Below are 22,366 nucleotides of genomic sequence, written 5' to 3' on the forward strand. Positions count from 1 at the left end.
ATTCTCAAAATGAACCTAATGCTTTAGCAAAAGAAAATATAAACAATCACAAGGAATTAGAGTTATTCAATTTTCTCAAGGGATTTCAAGATGTTTTATTGACGACATCCCTTGGGAACTACCTCCTAAACGAGGCAGTGATGACCATGCAATTGAACTTCTTCCAGGAAGTTCACCGCCTAATAAACCTCCTTATAGAGTTTCGCAAGCTCAACAAGAGAAGATTATGTGGAAAGTGCATGAGTTAGTTGAGAAGGGCATGGTTAGGCCTAGCTCATCTCCATTTTGCTCACCCGTGTTATTAGTGCAAAAGAAAGACGGCACATATTGTATATGTGTAGACTATAGAGAGCTAAATAGGATCACTATCAAAAATAGGTTTCCCGTTCCACGGGTAGAAGACCTATTTGATAAGCTACAAGGGTTGACCCACTTTAGTAAAATTGACCTAAAAAGTAGCTACCATTAAATAAGCATAGTTGATCAAGACATTGTAAAGATTGCATTTTGCACTACATTTGGTATTTACGAATACATTGTCATGCCTTTTGGCTTGACCAATGCACCAACCACATTCAACCACTTGATGGAGAAGCTATTTAGGCCTCACCGAACCTTTAGTGGAGTGTTCTTTGATGATATCATCATCTACTCTAATTCACTAGAAGAACACAAGCAACACCTCCAGGTAATATTTCAAGTTCTATGAGAGAATAAACTTTATATTAATCGAATGAAAAGTGAGTTTTTCTTACAAGAGATTCAGTATTTAGGTTCTATTATCTCTCAAGATGGCATCCAAATGGATCCATCAAAGTTAGAGGTAATAAAAGGATGGCCTAATCCAAGGAATGTTCATGAACTAAGAAGCTTTATTGGTTTGTGTGCATACTATAGATGCTTCATAGAAAAGTTCTCACTAATAGCAGGATCATTACATGACCTAACAAAGAAGAACATTAGGTATACATGGACTGCCAAGGAGAACAATGCTTTCGAAAAGCTTAAAGAAAATCTTATCTCTCAACCTGTGCTTACACTCTCGGATCTCTCAAAGCCATTTGAGGTCCAATGTGATGCTTGTGGTGATCGCCTTGGAGCTGTTTTTCTCCAAGAAGGGCAGGCCATAGCCTATGAAAGTCGAAGGCTTGACCCTGTTGAGCAAGCTCTAGGCATATATGAAAAGGAACTCCTCGCAGTTCTACATTCCTTAGACTCATGGAAGCACTACTTATTGAGGACTCCTTTCATTCTGTTAACGGATCACCAAAGCCTTAAGTACTTCATGACGTAGACCAAGCTTTCTGACAAACAAATGAGGTGGGCAAATTTTCTTTCGCAATTTCATTTTCATATTGCTCACATTGCTGGCAAGCATAATCAAGTAGCCGATGCACTCTCAAGATGACCGAAAGTGAATGCTGTTTCCATAGCAACTCACATCGATCTATCTTCTATGATAGATGAGTATGCTATTGATCCCGATTTTAGAGATGTGATTTCAGTCCTTGCACTAGGAAAGAAAGAGGAACCATTTACTTTACAAGATGGTTATCTTCTCTATGGCAATAGACTATGTGTTACTAACTTACGACATGAGAAAGTAATGTATGAATCTCATGCTCCTCCTTATGCGGGGCATAGAGGGATTCAGTCTACCCTAAAAGGGATTGAAACATATTTCTATTGGCATGCCATGAAAGCATTGTTTGATAAGTTAAATAAAATTTGTAGTCATTTAAAGTGTAAATTTATTTTTGTTTGGTAAGATTGTATATGAGAAGATATGATAAAGTACAAGGGACCTTGGCGGAATAAACCTCGCTGCAATTCCTACCATGCACTTGTAACAACATACCTCTCCTTGAACCCTTCGATTTTTATCATTGTGGGAAGTTCAAGGGGGGCCTATTTTCAAAATTTTAGCAATAACTATTTTTTGAAGGAAATTTTGGTTATTTTAAAGTTTGTACACACTCTAGAAGTTCATTCTGATTGTTTTCCTTCAATTTCAAATTTTGACCGAGGGCACTCCTTGGAAGCCACTTTTGAAGGTGTTAGGGCGAGATTTGGGGAAAGTTTTGTATGTAGGAAATACATCCTTAACACAATGAAAGACATTGGTTCTTTGAGTATTTTCAGATTCCATGGTTTAATGCTCATTGGAGCTCGTAGATTAGGAAAAAAGTAAGAAATATCTGTTTTACATCATTTTTTTTCAAAAATTGCCAACTTGCACGTTGATTTTTGGACAATCTAAGCAAGATATGATTTTTTAGCATCACACGATGGCGATGAGATGAACAAATTCATGTGAGACAAGCCCAGATAGATTTGGAGCCGATTGGAAGTTAGAAGCTGTTGAAAACAGCCAAAAAGTTCAACACTAAAACCTAAACCTTGTATCATGCTCATACACAATAATTCTGCAATTTTTTTCCATGTAAAGGCCCCCAAGGCCCTCAGCAAGAGTGGCCACAAGGGCGCGTGAAATGCCCATCCAGGTGGCAAAAAATTGTAAAATTATTGTGTATGAGCATGAGATAGAGATGTAATGTTAGATGTACAGAGAGCACAATTGGGTCTGCTGTAGGAGGAGTTGCTTGTTGGCCTTGTTGGTTTGCAGGTGGGGTCCCTTGCAGCCTGTGTTCAGGTTCTTGCAGTTCAATCCTTGCCCCAACAGTACCTGCTCTTGCAGTGTCCCCCCTTACAGCTTCAGATTGGCCATCATTGCCCGACTCTTCTTCCTGTCTTCCCCTTGCTACAAATTCTCTCCTAAGTCAAAACCGGGTGCATATGAGTAGTGTGGGACATTGAACCCTTGCCCTGAATCACTTATACATTGCTATTGCTCCCCTGGCTTGTCTACAATTACAGTTTGAACTGTGCCTGGCAGGTGGGGGAATAATTCCTACAAGAATTTGGTGCCAAATTCCTCAGACTCTTCTTGCGGGGTTACCCAATTGGAGAATTCCCTCAGGCGGTCTATGTCCACTTGCATATCAGTCCCTTGCTGTATTCCTAGTTGCCATATGGTGCATGCTGAATTCGAACCGACTGCTCTGCAGGATCGCCAAAGTGTTAGGTGCTAACTCTTTAAGAGTAATTCGTGGTAAATACACAGTAAACTGCATACGACATAGCTTTACCACTCAACAAAAAACTACAGAACATCATTGAAGCAAGGAAAACTAGACTGTATTATTGTCTGAACTGCATCATGAATACACACACTACAACGTTTGTTGCTGAATATAGTTCGACATCCACACACACCAAAGAAATCCAACAACTAACTACTACTAACTGTCATGCAGCACCAAGAAGTTAATCAAATGCCTAAAACTAACTAGCATAGGTGTAAAAACACCCTAGAGTTCAAAGGTCTCTTACCTTGATTACAAACAAAAGTAAATAAACCACTACTGAAGCATCAGGGCCTAACATTGTTGAGGGTCCCTAGGGCTTTAAAATGACAAATAGGGGCTTTTTTAAATGCATGTCCATGAGATAGATGTGTAGTGTTTGTGTACTCAGAGCACCCCCCCCCCCCCCCCCCCCCCCCCCTTTTTCGCTCTATGTTCAAAGGTCCGGAGCATTCACTATGTAAAATTTTCCTATATCATGTGCATTCACCAGAATGGATTAAAAGAACCCCTTATAGGCCTTATCTACACATGTTTCTTAAACTTTACAAGAATAAAAAATCCCTTTTGTTGAGCACATGTGCTATGTTACATATACTTTGTGAACGCCCCAGGTCAAAGGCCTCACAAATCCTGTGCACTAAACATTCAGCACTAGAAATTGACCAAACAAGGAGCCAATTTTTACTTCCTTGTGTCCACATCGTGTTCTTGGGAATGTTTTGTTTAAGCCATTTCTTTGGTATTTGAAACCACATGTGATCGATATTGTTATAGTATCCAACCAAAGGTTTCTTGATTAGCAATTTACATAGGCTCGAGTGGTACACATCTTCTAGGTTAACAATGCATGTATCTATAATTTATGGTTACACTTTCTCTATCAAAATGAGCTACATAGTAAAAAAAAAATACGCAATTTAACTGTTAAGTTCACAAGGTGATAGCTATTGGTATCATTTTTAGCAATAGCAAAGAAATAACTACCAATAGCTAATGAATATGACTATTTAGGAAGATTTGATACCAAAAACTTGTCAACACTACTAAAAAAGGTGAAAACTCAAAGCCTTTACAATATATGTATACTGAAACACGAATCAATAATAAGTCACCCCTATACATCGACACTCCATCTCAAGTTGTCTAGCATAGGCATAGTATGGAAACAATAACATGTTGGAAAGCAAGAATTTAGCTTTCTCAACTTGTGAAACCTTGCTAATGATTCTTGTCAAAATCTTTTAACATGGTAATAAAAGGTTCGTCACGGACCAAAAATAGAGTGATTTCCATTTTTGCACGTGATTGCTTGCTCATTTCCTCTCAAAACAAGTTGACTCTGTAAGTAAACAACACATTATGTAAGCACAAAGTTATAAAGTACAAAATGATATCATTCTAATAATCTAATGACAACTATACAAATAATAAATTAGAAAGAAAATCTTTGATGACTCTCTATATATAACACAACTTACTTGCATTGTGAGACTCAATCACATGCTACACAACTATAGATGGTGCACCAAAGCCATCAACAAAATAGCACCACCCTGTGTTATAAGGTGTGAAGCCTAAACACTGAAAGCCATAAAGAGGTCAATTCTCTCTAGCGTGATAAACTTAAAGATGGAGATGATGTTAAGCTCTAAATGTAAGCTACAAGAGTAGTTTTCTTACCATTCTATCTTTATGTTGGAGATGAACCCTTGCAATGTCCACACACTATTCACACGTCTTGTTGTTGTGGTATGCAAGTCATGTGAGCTCATACTTTTTCCACCTTCGGGAGTAGAGGTTTTCATGTAGTGTGAGTGAATGAAAGTAGGAGGAGTAGAATCTTGTTTCATGCTATAATGGAGGTGAGAGAAGGGAGAGGAGCTAGCTTGGTGTGAAACTATGTGGTGGGCAAGGGGAAGAGATGGGGGAGGAGCTTGCTTGGTGCTACAATGGAGGTGGGAGAAAGCTAGCAGAGAGATAATGCTGGACTATAGGGGGTGCATGTGGTTGTTGCAACAATGGAGAGCTTGAAAAAGGGTTTGTAGAGAGAGAAAATCACTTTTTAGCTATAGAATAGGTTTGGAAAGACTTTGGAGGGTGGTAAATGATGCTTTGCATTTAATATTTTTTTTGGATTTTTTATTACATGTTTTTTACTTTTGGAAGTTAAAAATGCTTTTTTGACCATGAAAAAGGTTTGGGGACCTTTTAAGGAGGGAAAGCTTTAAATTTGAAATTTTTAGTGTATTTTTAAATCCGGACCAAAAAGTGGGGGAAAAGAGGTCAAAGTCGTCCCCACCCTCCCCCCCCCCCCTTTCCCCTAGCCACCTCCCTTACTTCTCACTAGCTAAGAGGCCATTAAGAGGTATAAGGCTACCTTGTCCCCCTACTTTTTTGAGGGTATAGAGTGTGTCCACCACCCTCTTCCTATTGGTTGGTCTCTAATTAACCTTAATCCCAAAGGCCCCCTAGAGGGTTCATATTTTTCCTAATGCTTTGGAGGGTTGATAGCGTGAGGTTTTCTTTGAGCTGTGGTGTGCTCGAATGTTGAGACACCTTTGGTGATACAGGAGTTGGCGATCACATTGGCGGTGAAAGTATCAGTTTTTTATACCCACTTAGTGAAGTTGGCACATTTATGTGTATTTGAGCCGAGTTTTGACTCCTCATACAAAGGAGACTCTGTTGATTTCCTTCCCCGCGAGTCGTGGCTTTCATTGTTTGCACCTTTGAGCCTATTTCGGTTGAGATTTTACTCCCAATACAAAGGTTACTCTTCCCAAATTTCTGCAAACTTCTTGCCATAGTTTGGCACCTCTCAAACCCTCTTGTCAACGATGGCTTCTTCTTCAGAAAAGGAGAAGTATTTCATGCGCAAGTTCGATGGCAGCAACTTCATCATGTGGAAAGAGCGCATGAAAGATGTTTTGATAAACAAAGGCCTATCAGTACCGTTGAAAGAGCGTGCAGAGGATGATGACTATATGAAAGCTCAGTGGGAGATTTTAGATGTGAGAGCCATGACTATGATACGTCTACATCTAGCCGAGTCAGTGTTCTTCACTATCATAGGGAAGACAACAACCAAGGAACTTTGGGATAGCTTATATTCAGCACGGGAGAGAAAAAGTGCATCCAACAAAGTTTTTCTCATGAAAAAGCTTATGAAGCTCAACATGAAAGAAGGTAGCACAATTTGTAGTCACTTAAATGAGTTCAACTCCTTGTTCAGTCAGTTGACATCTCAGGGCTTTAGGAATTTTAGCGACGAACTCAAGTCTATATTCTTGTTATGCTCTCTACCCAGTTCATGGGTCATCTTTTGCACAGCCATTAGCAATTCGGCTCCAAATGGCAAGATAGTTCAATGAAGTCACAAATGCGTTTCTCATTGAAGAAATTCAACGTAAATCTCTCAATGGTGCTAGTCATGGAGATTCATATATGGCTGGCAGTTCAACAAAGGTAAGAGGCTGTGACAAGAACAAATACAAAAGCAAAAGTAGAGATTGAAATCCTCGTAGTCCTAGCAGACAGAGGAACTCAAGTAGAGACAGCAGTGCCAGAAATGTCGAGTGTTACTATTGCCATAAGAAGGGCCATTACAAAAAGGATTGTCGCAGTTTCCTAAGAGATTAGAAAAAAATGCAAAAAGATAATTCTGGTAAAGGCAAAAGTACGGTAAAGATTGAGGAGCTCAATTTGGTTGAGTCTCCTATACCTACCACTACAATAGAGGATGCTCCTCCTCTAGTGACGAACATTATGCCAACCAAGATTTATGTAGAGGTGACAACATATCCCTCAGATGTTCTCATTTTCATTTCAGATGTGACTCCAAAAGCTTCCATGGATTTTATCTTTGGATTGTCTAAGTCTATCTATGGGAATACGCGAATATGGGCGATATTTGATTGACAGGTTTAGTAAACAAGCTCATTTTATACTTGTCAAAAGGACTATCAAATCCCATAAAATGGCAAGCCTCTTCATATCACAAATCTTCAAGTAACATGGCTTGCCAATGTTCATAGTGTTGGACAGAGATCCTAGAATGACCAGTAATTTTTGGAAGGGTCTCTTTGAGAATTTAGGGACAAGGCTAAATTTCTCTTCGGCCTATCACCCGGGCCTATCACCCGCAAAGGATGGCCAAAGTGAAATAGCTAACCTTACAATTCTTGATCTACTAAAAGCCTACGTAATGGAAGTAGATCAAAGGTCCCAATGGGAGAAGTACTTGACCTTAGTGGAGTATGCCTACAATAACCATATACATAATTCCACGGGAAAAGCACCTTTCGAGGTAATTGAGGGAAGATCAAAAAGTCCCGTGCTACTTAGAGTACACGGGAAGATCTTTGCTGCAGATGAGTATAGCCGAGACCTACAAGAATCTTCCAAAAGATTAACAATGCTATCTCTATCTCACAACAAAGGCAAAAGGCCGCTGCTGATGAGCACAAAAGAGCCCAAGCCTTTAAAGAAAATGATTGCGTCTTGCTTAAATTTCCCAACGCTCGATTAAGGCACACGATGGGCAAGAATCCTACAGGACACCAAAAGTACTGTGCTAAGTTAGCAAAAAGGTACTATGGTCCCTTCCAGATTCTTTGACCAATCAATGAGATGGCCTATCAACTCAAGTTGCCCAGCCATTGGCTCATATACAATGCTTTTCATGTGAGCCTACTAAAACCTTACAAAGGAGAGCCACCTCAAGAACCAACTATGGAAGCCCCATTGGAGATCGAGGACCAAGAAGAGGTGCTGTAGCCCAAGTCCATTCTCCGACACGAAGACAAGGTACTAAGAGGCGGTAAGACTATTCGACGATATCTTATTAAGTTTAAGAATTATCCTTTTGAAGATGCTAGATGGATGCAAGGCATACAATTAAAGGATAACCTAAACCTTGTCAATGCTTACAATGCTTCCCTAGAGTAAGCAAATGTACAAATGTTTAAAATGAACAAAGTTTTGGTCTTATAAGACTCTATTTTTCTTTATTGTGCACAAATGTTAAGTAGTATGCATGCTTAGAATCAAGTTTGTGGAGACGACGGCTTCCAAACACCAAGGAGAGCTTGTCACTCTACTATCGAAGATTAATAGGACTAATGCGTAGGCATGCTTGCGGCAGCCTAAGGCTCTTAAGCGCCAAATGGATTAGTCATCCATTTTGGAACAATGTCGTAGGGTAAGATAGGGATCCTCTACCCACTAGAAAAAGGACTTATGAATAGGTTATATCTTCTCTACCTTATAGTCGAGGATGACTATGATTTCAAGACAGAGGTAATATCATAATAACTGATATCTAATTCTCCTAAATGATTTTCTCATGTTAAAGTGATCATTTAATATGGGGAAGTGTCAGGGGAGAAAAAACTAGAATATTGGTTAAGCTGGCAGACCGGCCACAGTAGGAAGCTAAAGGAGGGACAATAGGGATCCAAAGGGGGGGTCATCTACAAAAGAGCAATGTGCAACAATGGGCTTCAAAGACCCTAAGGTTCAGCCCATTAAGACTTCCAAAATGCTAAGGTTCCAATTTTCAATGTAAAGTCGAATAGTCAAACCGTAGGGATATTGGATGCTTTGTAAGTGTACAAAAAAGTCTTCCTAGATCCCTACATAGGAGGGGGCAATCCCTTTAGTAGGGGATGAGAGAGAAACACACACACACACACACTCACTCATGCAAGCCCCTTTACACAAAGGGCATAATGGACACATGTCAGCTCCCTAGCCCAATTGCCCCCAAGGTGTACTCAAATCCTATTGGATGGCCATAGAGGTGGACCAATGAGAATTAGGCTAGAGTAAATCCAGTTTAATTCATTTAAAAACACTTAATAAAATAATCAATACGAATTAAGTTCTCTAGAAGACTATTGGACAGGATCCCAAGGGGTCCAATGAGCATTCAACAACCCAATGGCTTGCCTGATTCCTATTGGCCAGAAGACAAAGGGGTCCAATGAGAGTTTAGTTACATTATTTAATGACGTAAAGCTCTCACAGAAGGGGAAAGGGGGACACATGTCACAAGGCTATCACTTATGCTTCTCAATTTTCATTGGCTCAGCTTTGTAGGGTCCAATGGGGTGCCAGCATCAGTAGTTTGCAAGAGAGGTCGACCAAGAGAGAGAGGGGGCTTATTTTAGCAGGTCATTATCACACACACTCACACACAATCTCATGTGTGAAGCAAGAAGACTCTCTCTCTCCTTCTCAAGCTTTAATGGAAAGCTCATCATCTACTCCAAGCTTGTGAAAAGGGAGGCCTACACCAACAACTCTTGGCTTTGTGATGCAAATCCAACCAACGCCAAGCTTCAATGCATGCTCATTTTCTCTACCATGCTAATTACTAAGGTATGGTAAGCTATTATGAGTGATTAGGTGAGGAGATATACTTCTTTCTCGTAAGACTACTCCTTCTTCTTGTCAATCTACTCTTGTACCCCGCTAGCTCTCACCATCTTCAAAGGTGTGTGAGGTCTTGGGTCTGAGACCGTGAGGGAATTGATGTTTTGTTTTATAAGTGTTTTACTCAGTGCTTTAAGCTTCCATCTTCATTGCACTAGCTGGTTATTGACGGAACACAAAGCATTGTATTGTAAAATGTCTCCCTTGATGAGGGAAACCTATAATACGAAGCTTTTGGAGGGGGACCGGCTCCATGTAAATCCAATCCTCAACTGTTGTCAATAGCTTAATGTCTTTCCCTTTTGAAGTATTGATCATGCCTATCTAACTAGGTGTTATGCTTTTTGTTGCTATCTCTATCCAAGCACTCTTGCTATGCTCATTAGGAATCTTTTCTAATGAAATGCTCACTATATCTATGCTGTTTTCCGCTACACACAAGTTTCTAGGCCATTAAATGTTACATCTTTGGACACATATCCTTGGTTAGTTTAAAGTGACCAGGCAAAGGTGTAGAAACCATTTTTGCATTTTGCATTGCAAACCTTTCTAGTACCTTCTTGATGTGATCCTCTTGAGATAGCTTTATTGTCTTCTTTGTCCTGTCCCTTGATATCTTCATAACAAGTATCTTCTTTGCAGCACCTAAATCTTTCATTGTAACATATTTAGACAACTCCTCTTTTAGTTCTTGATGTCCTACATGTTAGCACTTGCAATCAGCATGTCATCAACATACAACATTAGGATGATGAACTTCCCATCTTTCAAACTCTTTGTGTAGATACATGGATCTGAGTTGCACCTTCTGAATCCATGATCCAACATCCATTGATTGAACTTCAAGTACCATTGTCTGCTTTAAACCATACAAGATCTTCTTTAATCGGCAAACCATTCTCTCCTTACCTTTTACTTCATACCCCTTTGGTTGAAGCATGTAAATTTTCTCCTCTAAGTCACCATGAGGGAATGTCGTATTTACATCCATCTGCTCAAGATTTAAATCATGAGCAGCCACAAGGCTTAAGACAAGCCTAATTGAGTTCATTTTTATAGCAGAAGAAAATATTTCATTGAAGTCAATACCTTTCTTTTGAAACAACCCTTTTACCACAAGCCTAGACTTGTACCTTTTCTTCCCTCCTTCTCCTTCCTTCAACTTATACACCCATTTGTTTTGAAGTGCCTGCTTAGCTTTAGAAAACTCAACCAACTCCCATGTTTGGTTGCGATGTAATGAGTCCATCTCCACTTGCATGCTCTTTATCCATTCTTCTTTGGATTCGTGTTGCATAACTTCCTTGTATGATTCTGGCTCTCCAGAATCTGAGATCAAGAGATGGTTGAAGGAAGGAATAAACCTTTATGGAGGTCTACTTGCTCTTGTAGATCTTCGGAGAATAGGTTGAGGTTTCTCATTTGGTTGACGTTGTTGTACGTTGTCACCATTTGTACTCCTTGAGTCTTCACTGTCTTCAAGCTCCATGTACTCATCACCTATTTCTTTTGTTTGTTTTCTTTCCAAGTAATCTTTGTAGATATTTTTTCGTTATAAATTACATCCATACTCCTAAAGATTTTACCATCTTCAGGATTCCATAGGCGATATCCAAAGTCACCTTCTCCATAGCCAATGAAGAAACACTTTTGGGACTTTGCATCTAGCTTTGATCTTAGGCTTCTATCCATGTGCATGAAACCCTTACACCTAAACACTTTGAGAAATGAATAATTCATCGGTTTACCAGTCCATGCCTCCTCTAGAACTCCCCCATCCAATGCCGTTGAGGGTGACTGGTTTATCAAATACATTGACGTACTTACTGCTCCCGTCCTTGGGGTTGTCTTTTGCCTCTAAATGCCATTACTAGCACAAAAGATTTCAAAAGCTTGGCTGCAATATTTGCCTCCATTGTCGGATCTGAGGCATTTAATCTTAGTACCTATTTCATTCTACACAAAGGCTTTCCACCTTTGAAATATGGAAAACACATCGGAATTATTCTTCATTGCATAAACCCATGTTTTCCTAGTCGCATCGTCTATGAATGTTACATAGTACAATGAGCCACCAAGTGATGGTGTACTTACCCCAAACATCAGAATGAACCAACTCAAGTTTTTTTTTTCCTTTCATTGCTTGATTTTTGAAAATTTAACCTCTTTTGTTTACCATAAATACAATCTTCACAAAACTCTAAGTCCACTTCTTTCAGACCTGGTAGAAGCTTCTTTGTTTGCAAGATTTGCATTCCTTTGGCAATCATATGCCCAAGCCGATAGGGCCACACCACACTGTTGACTTTTGTAGCTATTGCACAAGTTGAAGATTGCATGCTAACAGTACACAAGTAAAGTGTACCGACCTTGTCTCCCTTGGCAACCACCAAACATCCCTTTTGAGATCTTCCACCGTTTGTTTCCGAATGCAATTTTGTGACCTTCATCGTCCAATAGTTCTGTAGAGATCAAATTTCTGCGAACAGAAGGAACATGCCTAACATCTTTAAGCTTCCATTCATTTTCGTTAGTGCTTTTGACACAAACTGTACCTTTGTTGAAAATTGCACAAGCTTCATCATCTCCCAAGTACATATACCCAAAATTTCCTTTTGTGTAATCATGGAAATGCTAATTGTGTGGTGTCGCATGGAATGAAGCCCCGGAATCTACTATTCAAGAATTAGACACATTATCTAATGAGAGAATTAGAGCATCTTGTTCTACTTTACCTGCCACATTGGCCTCCAATGTTGGCTTGCTGTCTTGAGAATCTTACTCCTTCTTCTTCTTGGACCAGCAATCCTTCTTGACGTGACCCTTGTTGCCGCAGTTCCAACATTCAAGAATTGACTTTGTGCATGACTTGCTCCGCCTTGAGTGATCACGACCCTTTTGGTTTTTGAACCTCTCCTTAGGCCTTCCTCTTGTTTCCACTGACAATGCAACACTTGATGATTCTCCTGCACTTCTCCTTCGCATTTCCTTGCTTAGGAGAACACCCACAACATCATGAAACTTAAGAGTATTTGTTCCAGAGATAGAATTACTTACAGCCATCACAAGGCTGTCCCGACTATCCAGTAGAGATGATAGTATAAGGAGAACTCGCACTTCGTCATCGAAATTGATTTTCACCAATTAAAGTTGACTTATGCTGGTGTTAAAGTCATTTAGGTGTTCCACAACTGAACCATTCTCTGCCATTTTTAGATTGAACAAGCGCTTCATGAGAAATACCTTACTGGATGACGATGGTTTCTCGTAGAAGTTGTCAAGTGACTTCATCAAGTCCTCTGTGGTCTTCATCTTTGAAACATTGAAGGCCATCATTGATGTCAAGCTTAACCGGATTTTTCCCAGTGCCTTTCGATCAAGGACAATCATTGCTTCATCTGCCATTGTTGCGGGCTTCTTTGCAAGACCACCTAGTGGCAAATAAAGGTCCTTCTGGTAGAGGTAGTCTTCAATATACATCTTCCAGTGTTGGTAGTTCTTGCTGTTGAACTTCTCGATCTTGAGCTTCCCTTCCTCCGCCATTACTCCCACTCTATTCAAGGAATCCTTTCCTTGAGATACTTTAGCTACGAGCAAACCTTGGTGTGATACCAGTTGTTAGGAAATATGACGTAGCTAAGGAGATAATTGAGTATATTACTTAATGGAGAGAGATAATTTTCACACACAAGAGATTATAGATTAGAGAGAGAGAGAGAGAGAGAGAGAGAGAGAGAGAGAGATCACACACGATAGACGTGGTTCACCCAATGTGGGCTACGTCCACGGGAAAGCAACCACTCAATGGCTTTAGTACTTCAAAACAAGAAGTAGATTACAAAGGGATTATACCCTTTTGGAGCTCCCGCCTTGCTCTCTCCTTTTGAACCTCATGTCAACTTCACAACACTTCACAATCTATTTTTGTGTGTAGAAGAGGCCTCATTTTATAGGCCAAAAGGGTTGCCCTCTCTCATGAGAGGCACCCATGTGTAGCCACCCTTGTGTAGACAAGTCCAAACTGGACCCTCCAATCTGCCCGTGTGTGGTTGCCTTTGAGAAGACAAGTCCGCTTTTGAATTCGGCCATTGACCATCGGCCATTGACTTCCAGTCCACCGACCAACTGCTGGCCAAACGACCGACTGTTTTTTGACCACTTCTCGGCCGTCGTCCGGCCATAATATTCCGGCACGATGGCCTCTCCTCATAATGGGGGCCTTACAAATGTGCATTTTTAATACATAAAATTACAAGGGGTAAATCAGGCTCCATACTTAGAGAGAGAGAGAGAGAGAGAGAGAGAGAGAGAGAGAGAGAGAGAGAGAGAGAGAGAGAGAGAGAGAGAGAGAGAGAGAGAGAGAGAGAGAGAGAATTTACACATACACATGCATAAAGAAGCAATCTACACACACACACACACACACACACAAACATACATTTTGTGTGTGTGTGTGTGTGTGTGTGTGTGTGTGTGTGTGTGTGAGAGAGAGAGAGAGAGAGAGAGAGAGAGAGAGAGAGAGAGAGAGAGAGAGAGAGAGAGAGAGAGAAAATAAAATGAAATGAAATGTTATATTGAACATCTTCAAAAAGGTCAAAATGACCTATGAGACCAGATTGATACAATCTTGGTGGATTTAATCCAATGTCTGGGTACACAAATTTAAAAAAAGAAGTAAACTAAAAGACAAAAATCATCATTATGATCATGATCAATGCTCTAGGGATAGAGAATTAGGATTAGGGTTTATGATTAGGGTTAGGATTAGGATTTAGGATATATATAGCTTTTGGATTAGGGTTAAAATATAGGATTAGGATTAAGGTTTAGAGTTTAATTTAGTTTTTATATTTAAGCTTAGTTTTAGGATCATGGTTGAAAACTAAGGTTATGACCAAGATTTGGATTCAGGGTTATGTTTAGGCTTTAAAATTAGATAAAATGTAGAGATAGAAGTAATAGTAGATAAATCTCCTATTGCACTCTCCACCCTATCGCTCTAGTCTCTACCCTCACTCTCCATCATATGGCGATCATCTTACCCCTATCTACCTCTCTATAGAGAGAGGGATAATTAGGTGTTTGTAGAGAGAGGGATGATTAGGTATCTACCTCCCTCTAGAGAGGGGTAGATATAGACAAACCTTAGCTTGCCAATGGCTTTGTGTCATCTTATATACACACCTTGGGACATATGTTAGAGAGGGGGAATGCGGGATCGCATTGGCTCATTGGAATCTGTCCCCTTGCCAAGGATGTGGATTCATCCGTTCTATCCTCCTTGCTTGTCTACCAGAAGCTCTAGCTTGTAGCTTCGTCTTCATCACCATAAATAGAGTTTGTATCAACATCCTTGTCCTCTTGCTCCTCCACAAAAGCTGACCACCTTCTTGGCCTTCTGCGCTTTCTTTATCCAACTCCAGGCCTTTGGCATCTATAACTTGGCCACAATCTGCTACCTTTTCATACAAACACTCCACATGAGCATGCTTCACCTCTTCAACCTGCAATGGGCACTTGGCACTTGCTAACTCCTCTACGCACATGCTCTCTTTAACAAAGGGATCATCTTCATTGATGAGCTCCTCCAGAATTTGCATAGGCATGTCACAAATAGGCAACTCCTAAAGAACATAATTGATCAAAGACCTTACCCTAGCAGGCTCATCACTTCAAACAACTGGCACCACCTTTGGTTGAACCATAGATCACTCTGTCATTGCCGCACTTTCTCCCTTTACCATTGAAATCTCCATGCACCTTTAGACCGAGGTGTGCAAGGATCGGACATGGCTAGAGAATCTAAGTTAGTTTACACTAGCTAGGGCATGGATGGAGCTGAACAAGAGAGAAAGGGGTTTTTCCAGCTACATGGATTTTCATGTAGATGTGGGTGTGAAGATTTGTTGCACTCACAAATATAGGCATTGACCAATAAAGACAAGATTATAACCTGGTGGTCCTGATCTTTGTGCACCTCTAGATAGAGGTGTGCGGGGATCGGGCATGGCTAGATAATGTGAGGTAGTTTACATTGTGATTTATCATTTCTTGATTGCTGAGAGAGAGAGAGAGAGAGAGAGAGAGAGAGAGAGAGAGAGAGAGAAGAGAAGAAAGAGTAAATTTATGTTTAATTTAGGGTTCAGGGTATTCACCGTCATGATGAGTAGTGACAATGATGTGGGGTCATCCGATCGAGACACCTATCTTGCAACAAGGATCTTATGTCCTTGTAATCAATGCAAACATGTTGTGCAGTAGACAATGTGCATTTCTTTGTAGCACGTTCGCGAGTTTTGCAAGTTTGACCCATCTCTTATAGATCGAGTTGTTGCCAATTACAACTTGTAGCAATCCTACAACCTAATAGATGTGTTCGCAGACGCTTTACTCAAGCAGCATACGTGAGGGTGCAAAATGCAGCCTCTTAAAGCTTGAAGGGTGACCATGCGAGCACATCCCCAACTAGGCTATGTTTGAGCCCGAGATCAGAAAAATGACCGAGAGACGATCATGGATTTGAAAAGGCTCATCAACAATGACATGAAACGTGAGGCCGACATGCCCTTGTATGTGGAGCATTTGTGTCTAGATTGAAGGCGCTCTTGGTTAGGTGGAGTGACACTAGTGTCACAAAACTTTTCAGGTGATCTCTTGCAATGTGACAATTCAATTAGAAAACTATACATGTATAATGTGTCAAATTACGAGAGATGTTATTGCTTTTTTCTGTGAAGATTACTAAAGGAGCACATATTTCTAGTTGATAATGTGATGCCAGATTCTAGAGAGGATGAAAGAAAGATCTGTGCACCTGGGGATGGATTACACTTCCATTCATGCTTGTCCTAATGAATGCATTTTTCAAAGGGGGGGAAGATGTGGACATGCAAAAATGTCCTAAATGTGATTCCGAGAGATATCGAACGGATCTCCATGGAAAAAAAGTGTTGTAAAAGGTGCTACAACATTTTCCTCTGTTGCCTCACATCAAGCATTTCTTCTAATGCAAGTCCATGGCATGAGGAGAACATATCTTCGAATGGTGTGCTACGGATACCTCCAGATTGTGCGGCATGGAAACATATTGATGACACGTGATCGGATTTTGCTAGGGAATCTCAAAACTTGTGCCTTGGCTTGGCTATGGATGGTGTAAATCCATTTGGTATGAGGTCAACATCTTATAGTGTATGGCCAATTGTCATTGTCACCTACAATATTCCCCCGTGGTTGACGACTAAGAAGGGAAACCTTTTTTTAAGCTTGATTGTGTCGGGGTGGTATAAAGTGAAAAATATGGATGTGTATCTTTGTCCACTATTGGTAGAGCTACAATAATTGTGGATAGGCATATAGGTGGTGGATATGAGCCAACGTGTAGGTAGACGCAATGCTATGATCAGAGGCATTCTAATGTGGATGATGCATGACTATCTCGGGCTAACAAAATGCTCAGGTGAGATTCAAACTCCCGAGTCTGGGTTTTGCGTCATGTGTATGGGTGCAGGGTTTCAATGGGTTTATTGTTGTGTGTATGGGTGCAGGGCTTTAGACAAGCGGTTACAACACATGCGTCACATGTGGCCCCAAACTTAATGTACGTCAAGCGCCCTCACCCAAGAAGAAAATACCCGTGATTGGACTTTGATCCCAATGCTAAATCTATTTTGCAGTTTATTTTGCCAGTGGCCATTGAGGGTTGTTTGTCCCCCAGCGTTTGCCAAACAATCTACAAACTTGCGAAATTGGTGCAATGGATCTCTGAGAAGGAGATCAATCCAATTTCTATACCATCCACCAAACAAAACGCTACGAAGGTTGTTTGTAAGAAAAGGAGAAAAGGAAATGTTGTAAGAAAAGGAGAAGAACGAGCAATCATGCAACATAACTATCTAGTTCACTGCGTGCAACCACGCCTATGCCATGTTGCACATATCGTGGCGGCGGTAATCCTATGGTAAATCATGAGGAAAAACATCTTGAAATTCCATTAATAAATCTTTTAACTCACTAACAACCTTTACTTGTTGAGAAGAGAGAGAAGTAGCCATTGCTGGAAGAGATGAGAGAGAAGCATGCGGCATTGAGGAATGTTCAACAGATTCAACATTTGGACAAAAATGACACAATGAGTAACACAAGAAAACTTCTCCTATTTCATTATCAAAAGTGACCTTCATAAGCTCTACTATACATATCACTTCTCTGCTAACAACAACACATGTGCGCCATGTGATTTAAACATAAGACTATTGTGCTCGTTGCTTACGCTTTAGTGATGGTCTTAGGCCATGCAACCACTCCCTACCAAGTACCACATCTGCCCGCTCCATATTCATAGCCTAGAAATCCAAGGATTTGGAATAGCCTTGAATTTCCAACGGTACAGCTCTGACTCGAGTATCCCATATTTTTGCATCATAACCGTTCATCATTGCTACCTTGTAGCGGTTGAAACTCGGCAATTTGAGTTTTTTCACTAATCCGTAGTTAATGAAATTGTGAGTAGCACCGTCATCTACCAAGATACGCACCTTGTGCCCTTGAAGAGATCCGTGCATACGCACTAACTCTTGTGGACCGAAGGTCTGTTGCCACATGGAAGCTGTGATACAACATTCATGCACCACCTTTGTGTGTGCTACCTCCACCGTGGAGAAACATGAGGAAGACTCAAGGGGCAACAACTGCACCGTGTGCACTGCTTTCTTCTTGCCTTGACCAATAGATTTCCCCTTGGGACAATCCTTTTTGCCATGGCCGCTTCCCAAGCATTGAAAACATAACTTCTCGTTTTTAGCCTTCTCAAATTCCTCAAGAGAGAGAGGCCCTCAAGACCCCTTGGGGTTTTTAGCTACTTTTGAATTGGCTACTATAAAATTCCTTTTATTGTGCCCATGCTGTGTGTGTGTATTACCATGTGTATTAGCAAGCACGTGAGTACTATGTGATTTCTTTTCATCTAGATCATCATGAATGTGGGATTTCACTATGGACTCCTTTAGTGTTTTAGGGTCTTGACGTGCTTCTTAAGCTCTGGCCGTCAGACCACGGATAAACCCACGTACTTGTTGAAAGGTGTCTAACCCTTCCAACTTGAGGATAACATCCCGATACTGTGAGATATATTCCAGCAATGATGGGTGTTGGTGCATGGAACACGTGTCCCACGCCGTCCAATTTCTATCTGCCACATTTGTGGGCAAAAACTCTTTTCTAAACATAGCCTCAAAGGCTATCCAACTCTGTGGTATGATATTCTTCTCCTTGAGAGACATCCACCATTTATAGGCCTTGCCTTCCAGAGTCAGACTTGTCTGGAGTGCTCTGACTGCATCCGAAGTACGCCGTAAGGCATGAATTCCATCCCACTTGCTGAGAAAGATATTCACTGCATCCTTACTGCGCTCTCGGTCCTCTCCCTTAAAAGTTGGTGGCTTTATATTTTTCAACAACTCGTCCACCTCCTTCACAGTAAGAGAGTGCAGAGAATTTGGAGATGATCTTGTCCATGACCAGAAGGGCCTTGCTCGTGATCGGCTACGTGCTCATGCATATGTGTGTCTCATGTGTGTCAACAGGACCCTTGGCCTGCTGTTGCATAAATTGTATCACAAAAGTGGATAATTTACTGACATTTTCATTTAGGAATTCAAAATTGTTTCCACCACTAATATGCATGCTTGAATTGCTCAAAATTCTTGGATATTGTGCAATTCATAAGTGTCATCTCCTCTCGCAGCTTCGCGTGTACCCTTCATGAGAGTATCCGGGCGTGAGCCATCATTGGGAGGATTGCCCATCATTGGGAGGATTGGCCGTATTGTGCTCAAAGTCAAAAGTCATGTTAATATCCAAATCCATGGCGACTATGTAGTGCTAGGAAGAAATAGAGGAATACATGGAGATCAAAATATTGATGCCAACCTGCTGTATCTGTCGTTGGTACCAAAAATCATCACTAATTATCCATGCTAATGACGTGAATTTTAGGTAAGGTCATCCCGTCACATGTGTTGTGAAACTTGGCTATTCGATTGTTGAATCCCAGATGGTTGTCAATAAGTCGAGCTTCAAACTCTTTGTATTTAGTTCGGACAAATAAAGAACGAAGACCATCTCTAGTTGAAAACCTCGGAATTTTTTGAACTTTGGAAATTTCTGCAAAAATTCAGCCGCTTGCCAATGAATGTTCCGGCTCCAACCAAGGTTGTCACTGTTTTCACCGTCGATAGGAATGGAGGGTTGCAGTCGTGGGAACTTTCCCTAAGGAGAGAGAATTCCTCTTTTTTTAAATTTTCCCTAAGGCCAAGGGCCTTTGGGCGCCTTGGTGTGAAATACAAGACTCACCACAGGCCGCTATGGCGTAGTAGGCAGCCGAGGGGGCAAGGGTTTCACATAGACCTCATTAGAGTGCTCCTTGGTGTGAGCTCTAGTGTCGATAACTCCTCCTCGCGGCCTTGCACACTTTCAAGCCCCATCGTGTGCTGTTTGGAGCTGGTCGACACCCCACCTCCCCTCCCCTCCAGAGGCCCTGCACACGGGATTGCCCTACTTCGTCTTTGTCCCCGCCTGGCAAGAGGTCACTTCCACGGCTCTCTTTGCATGCACATGCAAAAGCATGAGAGGACCACGCCCGCCCTTCTCTAAAAATTAGCTCTGATACCAATATGAAGCCCATGGAACTACCTGCTAGGATTCACCACCCAACCTCTTGTATATATAGCCCTTGGACTAAATCCCTAGTCCACACTGGTAGCCGGCCTCTTGGCCGGGGTCCATGACCCCCCCGGGTATGCCCTTGGCATGACATGCATGTAATGAAAAAGTTGTCGAGCATAAAAAACACAATGATTTCAAGCTTTACAAGGTACAAGTTGACGTTTTTTCTCTCTCTACATTGGCATGTGTTTACCATGGCTGGCAAGGATATCCCACCTACACACACTTGATTTTTAGTACGTACATCAAAATACAACCACCACGAGCACTAACGACATTAATATGCATGACGATGATGATCTAGGAGATCATGGCCTTGTAGATATAGATTCTTTCAAGACTTTGGAAAATTGCCAAAGCATACTTGAATGCACCTCTCTGCACTAAATGCAAATTTTACAAACCTTACCAAGATACTTGTGAAATTTATGAATTCATAGATGGCTCAAGGAGCCCCAGCTGACATGGTTCAAGGAACCCAAGCTTGCACGACTCAAGGAGTCCATGAGGCAAGTGCTTCAAAAAATGCAGAAGGTAGAAATGCATTACTTAAGAATACCACCATTCCCGAGTTTCATGATGAAGAGCATGATCGCAACAACAAGGATGCGATCAATACATCTTATAGAAATGGATTGATATTCATAGGTTGAGACACACCCCATATATTAAGACAAATGTGGAAACAAGTCTATCTCTTAAAGGCAAGGCCTATAAGTGGTGGATGACATTTCCAATAGAGGTTCGTCCTCATTCTTGGGCTGCATTTCAAGCTTCTTTCTCCAAAGAGTTTTTGGACTCCAATGAAGAAGATAAGAATTGGTTAGCATTGGATGCATGCCACATATCTGGCCTCTCTCACTCAATCTCTTTCTAAGTATCAAGAAATCATATTAAGACTAGAAGGTCTAGATGAAGCCCAAAAGATACGTGGTTTCAATAGGGGTCTTGACAAAGACTATCGTCTTCATGTCAAGACGATCCAACATCCAAAAACTTTGGAAGAAGTCATCGGTCATGCCCAAACATATGATGATGACCGAGAGAGGAAGGGAAATGTTCCCTACTCTAAGAATACTTTTGCTAAGAGCAATTTGGCTAAGAGCCAATGGCGAGGTAGATCTCCCACACATTCCAAGAGGAACAAGAGACAATCTACCTCTCCACGCCCACAAGAGGCTAAGAAGCCTAAGAAATCATGATATACTCCACGTGGGTCTCTCAACACTATCAATTTTGAGCGTGCAAAGAAACACAATTTGTGTTTCAGATGTCTTTCGGACTAGCATAACGAGAAGGATTGTCCTCTTTTGCAAGGCAAAGAAAAGGCCATGCACATGGTGCAACGCCTCACATTAGATTCATTTCCTAAATATTGTGTTGTAGAGGTTCTTTATATGGAATAAAAGCACAAGTTTTGTGTTCTTGCTTCAATGTTGCAGTCCACCTTTGGCCCCCATGAGTTGATTTGCATGCATGGCACTATTAACGGACAACGTGTTTGTATTTTAGTGGATGGTGCAACTCATAAATTCCTGACTATAAGCTACGTAAGAAATTGAAGCTTCCATAGACTTCTTGCTCCCACAAAGTATGTGGTAGAACATATGTTTGGAAATGATAAAGAAGTATGGGACACAGTAGTTCAAGGGGTTGAGCTTATTGTTCAAGATCATACAATGACCCTTGACTTTCAAGTTATGAACATGGACCGTGCTTATGTAGTTTTATGGTTTAGGAAACACATTGCACATTAATTATGGATACAACTCCTTATCCTTTATGGCCAATGGTAAACATGTGCTTTTTCTTGGTGACAAAAATATACCATCTACATCTCTTATATGTATAGCCGAGCTTTCTATTTTATAGAAAGCAAATTTAATAGATGAAGTCTTTTGTGTTACTGCTTGTCTTCAAGTCTTGTGAAGTATGGGATACAGTAGTTCAAGGGGTTGAGCTTATTGTTCAAGATCATACGATGACGACTTTCAAGTTATGAACATGGACCGTGCTTATGTAGTTTTTTGGTTTAGGAAACACATTGCACACTAGTT

Source organism: Adiantum capillus-veneris, chromosome 11 (assembly GCF_014529385.1).
Source record: "Adiantum capillus-veneris isolate H3 chromosome 11, ASM1452938v2, whole genome shotgun sequence".
NCBI lineage: Eukaryota > Viridiplantae > Streptophyta > Polypodiopsida > Polypodiales > Pteridaceae > Adiantum > Adiantum capillus-veneris.